This window comes from Papio anubis, chromosome 15 (genome assembly GCF_008728515.1).
Source record: "Papio anubis isolate 15944 chromosome 15, Panubis1.0, whole genome shotgun sequence".
Taxonomy (NCBI): domain Eukaryota; kingdom Metazoa; phylum Chordata; class Mammalia; order Primates; family Cercopithecidae; genus Papio; species Papio anubis.
Genome location: NC_044990.1, coordinates 24,834,376 through 24,840,375, shown reverse-complemented (window position 1 = coordinate 24,840,375; position 6,000 = coordinate 24,834,376).

The following is a 6,000-nucleotide window of genomic DNA, read 5'->3' as shown; positions in this document are numbered from 1 at the left end:
ATTCGATGCCATTTCAGTTTCATAAGAAAGCATAAGATAGAGTCACAGGAATAGAAACTGTGCTGGAAAATTGTGCTGCTTTCAGAATTATGTCCATTGGCACTTCATCCAATCCACATAGGCAAAATAATCAGATCTCATGAATTTTTCAGACAAACATGATTACATTAAATTGTTTTCTTTCCAATAAAGGCTAATTAATACATGTTTTCAAGTAAATTTAGCACAATTTTAATTACTTTATGAATTGTATAATTAAAAATCAGAAAATGTCATTCATCAGGCTATAGCCTCAGTTTTGGTTCTGAAAACATTACTGCTATATATAAAGAAACTGTGAGCCTCTCTTGAACTCCACAATAAGCTGAAAAAGCTCCTTCCTTCTTTCCTTCCTTCCTTCCTTCCTCCCTCTCTTCCTTTTCTCCCTTCTTCCTTCACTCCTTCCCTCCCTTTCCTACTTCCCTTCCTCCTTTCCTGCCTTCCTTCTTTCCTTTTCCTTCTTTTTTGATATTACTTTTATCCAGTAACTACTATAGTGACCTTAGAGACTGTGAGACTCAGGATATGCCTCTGTGGACTCTGCTGCTGGAGGGTGAACCAAAGAAGCAATGATGGGAATCTTCTGTTATCAGAACAGCAATAGTGGATGCAAATATGGACCTGGGTTGATAGAGGAGAAGAAAAATGTTTAATGTATACGACATGATCCCATTCCTCTTGGAGGTGAACTGAAGAAATAATTGTGGTGAGCTAGGAAAAGTATGCCGAGAAGAACATCTGATTACATCCTAAGGAGAGTTAGCAGCACTTCAGAACTGGAGAGAAGCACACAGCACCCTCCTTTTGATTGCAGTCACTCCCTGGTCACTGTCCTAACAAATTAAACTGATGGTCTGGGTAGGGATACTGAAGGAAATGCCACATCATGTTCCAGATGCCCTTTCTGCCCTGGGGCAGTGATGGGGGTACGAGGGGGAAGGGAATGAGGTTTGCAGTGAGAGAGGTAACTGAGGTTGAACTTCTTTTTTTTTTTAGAAGAAAAAATTATTTACTCTAGTTTTTTTTGCAGTAAGATCTCTGTATTCTGATAAAACTCCATTCAGTCTCACAAATGTTTGTGGAGCCCTCATTATGTGGTAGGCTCTGTGTCAGTTGCTGTGCAAGATATAGACACAAACACAAGCTACTGTGTGTGTTGAGTAACTTCCTGTAAGAAGTGGCATTTGGAGAGTGACAGACACTTGGGAGGAGGCTCTGGGTATAAATGAAGCTGAGGGGAGGGGAAATGGAATGCAATGACGTAGGTTGGCGAGTTATGAGTGCGACTGCCTTTGATGGTCCTCAAGAAGTGCAAAGAGGCTGGGCATGGTGGCTCATGCGTGTAACCTAGCACTTTGGGAGGCTTAGGTAGGCAGATCACCTGAGGTCAGGAGTTCGAGACCAGCCTGACCAACATGATGAAACCCCATCTCTACAAAAAATACAAAAGTTAGCTGGGTGTGGTGGCAGGCACCAGCTACCTGGGAGGCTGAGGCAGTAGAATTGCTTGAACCCAGAGGCAGAGGTTGCAGTGAGCTGAGACTGCACCACTGCACTCCAGCCTGGGCAACAGAGTGAGACTCTGCTTCAAAAAGAAAAAAAGAAAAGAAAAGAAAAAAGTGCAAATAAAGAGTTTTGGTTGCACTGGTTGCATGATAATCGTTGTTGGTTGTTGAAGTATGTTTAAGTAAATTACTTTACCTCTCTAATCCCCTCACCAAGTCTTACCATAGGAAGGTAATTCTATTGACAGAAGAGGGAAAGAAAGCTCATCCAACTTTAATACATTATTCAAAGTGGAGCCAAGATGTGATACAAGATTTTCAGATTTCAGATTGAATGCATCTGCTTCAATCACTAAAAGACAGAAAAAGACCTTACCATAACTAACAGGAATATAACCTGGAGAAGTAGGAGTGCTGGGAGTGCAGGTGTGGGGCACAGGAAAATGAATATTTTGAGTCTCCTTCCTGGAAAGAAAGTGCTTGGGGGAAGTTTCTAATTTCCAGAGGCTTAGAAGAGTACAGATAAGGGAATGGTGACTGCCGGGAGAAATTGACCATTGCCTAACCGCCCGCTCAAACTAGGGCGAGCTCAGCAAAGACGCAGGCCCCACAGAGAGCCCTTGGTGAGGCACCACTCTCAGGTCTGGCAAACTTAAGGGGCGATTCAGGTGATGAACACGAGGAAAAAGAGAAAACAATTAGAAACTGAAGAAGATGGAGAGGTTCTTGAAGATGAATGCTTCAAGTTACAGTGGCTTGACTTCTCGATTCTGTCTTAATTCCAAACAAGGTTATCATGAGGCTCTCTCAGGGTTTTTGTTTAACTATTAAACAATTGAATTTATTTTGATCTCAGCAGTTTTCTTGTTAATGTTATTTTTGACTAAAAATATTTGATTATAGTAAAATATACATAACATAAAATTTATCATTTTAAACCATAAAGATACACCCAGTCTTAATTGTGGAATGAGTGTCATTGCAATGGCAGGAAGGAAGGGAGAATCCCAAAGCTCCATGAGCTCCTGCCATACCTCCTCACACTCCCATTCATGCTGTCACCACCAAAACCAGCCTTGGAGGCTCTTGGAACTAATCTTAACCTACCGCTTATGCAGTGGTGTGCTGAAGGCCAGTTGTTAAAGATTTATCAGCACACCACTGTTGTTATTCCTGTTTAAGTCAAACTTTATATTCTCCTCCCCTCCAGTTCCCCACCAACCACCACCTCCTCTCCCTCCCCTTTCTTCTCTTCCCCCTCTCTGCCCTTTTCTTAATCTCTTGCTTCTCCTCCTCCCATCCTCTCCTCCTCCTCCCATCCTCTCCTCCTCCTCCTTGTCCTCCTCCTCATTATCTCCATCATCATCACCATCGTGAAAGCTATGGTGTATTCAACATCTATCATGTGCCAGGCACTATCCTAAAGTGCTTTACACATGTTACTTAACTTTCACATCATCTCTGTAAAGCATATATTTCCCCCCCTCCCCTTTTTTCTCTTTTTTGAAATAGGGTCTCACTGTGTTGCCCTGGCTAGAGTGCAGTGGCTCGATTATGGCTCACTGCAGCCTCGAGCTTCTGCGCACAAGCAATCCTCCCACCTTAGCCTCTCAAATAACTGGGACTACAGGTGTATGCCACCATGGCTGACTAATGTTTTAAAATTTTTGTAGAGACAAAGTCTCACTGTGTCGCCCAGGCTGGTCTCGAACTCCTGGCCGCAAGTGATCCTTGGGAGGCCAAGGCCTCCCAAAATGCTGAGATTACAGGTGTGAGCCATGGCATTCAGACTTAAAGTAGGTATTTTGATCACAATAGCTACCATATACTGGATATGTAGGGGCCACGAGAAAACTTCCCCTTTGCCCTCTGAAGTTTCATTGAAAACTCGTCTTGCAAAACACAGATTAATTGCGGAAAATGCTTACAAATTTTTAAATATGTACATTGGGAGAATCACAGAATGATTACCCAACCCCCAGTGGAGTACAGAAGGTTACAGAACGCACGGGGGCTCAGAGTATGGCCAGAAACAGGTTCTGGTAATAAACCAGGTTATAGTGGCAAGGTAAGTTACATGAGAGAGAGAAAAAGAGAAAAGAGGAGCTCTGGCTAGTAAACATGGTCTTTTTCATGTAAATAAAACCTCACTGGTAGCAGCCCTCAGAGAAAATAGATGGTAAATGTTTCTTTCAGATGTTTAAAGGTGGCAGCCTCTCAGTTCGCCTTTCCCACGTGTAGCCCAGGGAAGTCCTGGTTGCATCAATGCAGATTTTCTGCAGATGCAAATCTCCCCCACAAGACAGCTTTCTGTCTCCCTGAGCAGTCATCTCAAAATATATCAAAGAAGGCCGGGCGCGGTGGCTCAAGCCTGTAATCCCAGCACTTTGGGAGGCCGAGACGGGCGGATCACGAGGTCAGGAGATCGAGACCATCCTGGCTAACACGGTGAAACCCCGCCTCTACTAAAAAATACAAAAAACTAGCCGGGTGAGGTGGCGGGCGCCTGTAGTCCCAGCTACTCGGGAGGCTGAGGCAGGAGAATGGCGTAAACCCAGGAGGCGGAGCTTGCAGTGAGCTGAGATCCAGCCACTGCACTCCAGCCTGGGCGACAGAGCAAGACTCCATCTCAAAAAAAAAAAAAATATATATATATATATCAAAGAAATTTATTTTGCGGTAAAATACTTTAATTTCCTTCAGATGCTTCCTGTGTGCTAGACACTGTGCTAAGTACTTTACATTTTATCATTTTATGTATACTATAAAAGGGTGTGTATGTGTGTGTGTATCTATCTATGCTATGTTGACCAAAACAAAGGCTAGAGGAGTCCTGTGTTTCTCTGCAACATCAATTTAAAATATTCTCTCAGATCTAGTCTTTTTTTTTTTTTTTTTTTGAGATGGAGTCTCGCTCTGTCGCCCAGGCTGGAGTGCAGTGGCCGGATCTCAGCTCACTGCAAGCTCCGCCTCCCGGGTTCACGCCATTCTCCTGCCTCAGCCTCCAGAGTAGCTGGGACTACAAGCGCCCGCCACCTCGCCCGGCTAGTTTTTTGTATTTTTTAGTAGAGACGGGGTTTCACCGTGTTAGCCAGGATGGTCTCGATCTCCTGACCTTGTGATCCGCCCGTCTCGGCCTCCCAAAGTGCTGGGATTACAGGCTTGAGCCACCGCGCCCGGCCCAGATCTAGTCTTTTTAGTCTAAAAAAGAAAAGAAAATTTTTAAAAAGAGCCAAATTTATGACTCTGCAACCTCCCTTCACATCACAAGATTATTTGAAGAAAGGCAAAGTGGTCACATTTGGAGAATCTGATATTCTTGGCTTGATGTCAATCTCAAGGAATGGGGAAGTTAATCCTGCTGCAGATGGCAGGAAAATTGCTTTTTTTTTTTTTTTTTTTTTTTAGACAGAGTCTTGCTCTGGTGGCCCAGGCTGGAGTGCAGTGGTGTGATCTCGGCTCACTGAAACCTCCACCCCCTGAGTTCAAGTGATTCTTGTGCCTCAGCCTCCCAAGTAGCTGGGATTACAGGGGCGTGCCATCATGCCCAGCTAGTGTTTTGTATTTTCAGTACAGACAGGGTTTCACCATGTTGGCCAGCCTGGTCTCGATCTCCTGGCCTCAGATGATCTGCCCGCCTCAGCCTCCCAAATTGTTGGGATTACAGGCATGAGCCACAGCTCCTGGCCAAATGGAATTTCAAAGTCCATTTGGTAACTAAGCACATGGAGAGCAAGATGAGACACAAAGTTCTGAGCTGAAAGAGCAGAGTCTAAGGAACGGTGCAGAACACAAAATGCTCAGAAGGAATGACTAATGACATTGCCACAATGTTCTCTGCCTGAGCAATTAGGTCACCCCAGGAAAACATGTAGCCATTTGAGGATGGAAAGGAGCTTTGTCTATGCCTTACAGCTACTCACTTTCTTGCAGGCTCTGAAAAAGCCAATGGGGGAGGTTCACAAATGATTCTGTCTAGGACTTTGCTACTCAGAGAGCAGTCTAGGGCTCAGCAGCCCTGTCATCACCTAGGAGCTTTTCACAGCATCTGGAGCCTCACGTGAGACTAAATCAGAATCTGCACTTTCCCAAGATTCCAGGTAATTCCCGTGCACGTTAAAGTTTGGAAAGGATTGCCTTAAGGAATATTAGATCACCAAGGAAGGAAAATGCAAATATAGGCTTCCAACCTGATCATGCCCCACTGTTCAAAGCCGTTAAGTAGCTCCTACTGCCCTTGCAATGAAGTCTACAGCTCCTCATTTACTCAAGTAGGAAATACCAGGTCAATTTAATTTGAGTTAGAAGAGATTTTAGAAAAATAAGGTAATGTCACTTTTTTTGATACCAGAGTTATGGAATAAAATTCATACCAGCCACCTAAGATTTTATCTAAATCTTTTAGCCTTTCCATATCAAACATTCCATGTGAAAATGACTTGGAGTTGTCTAAACT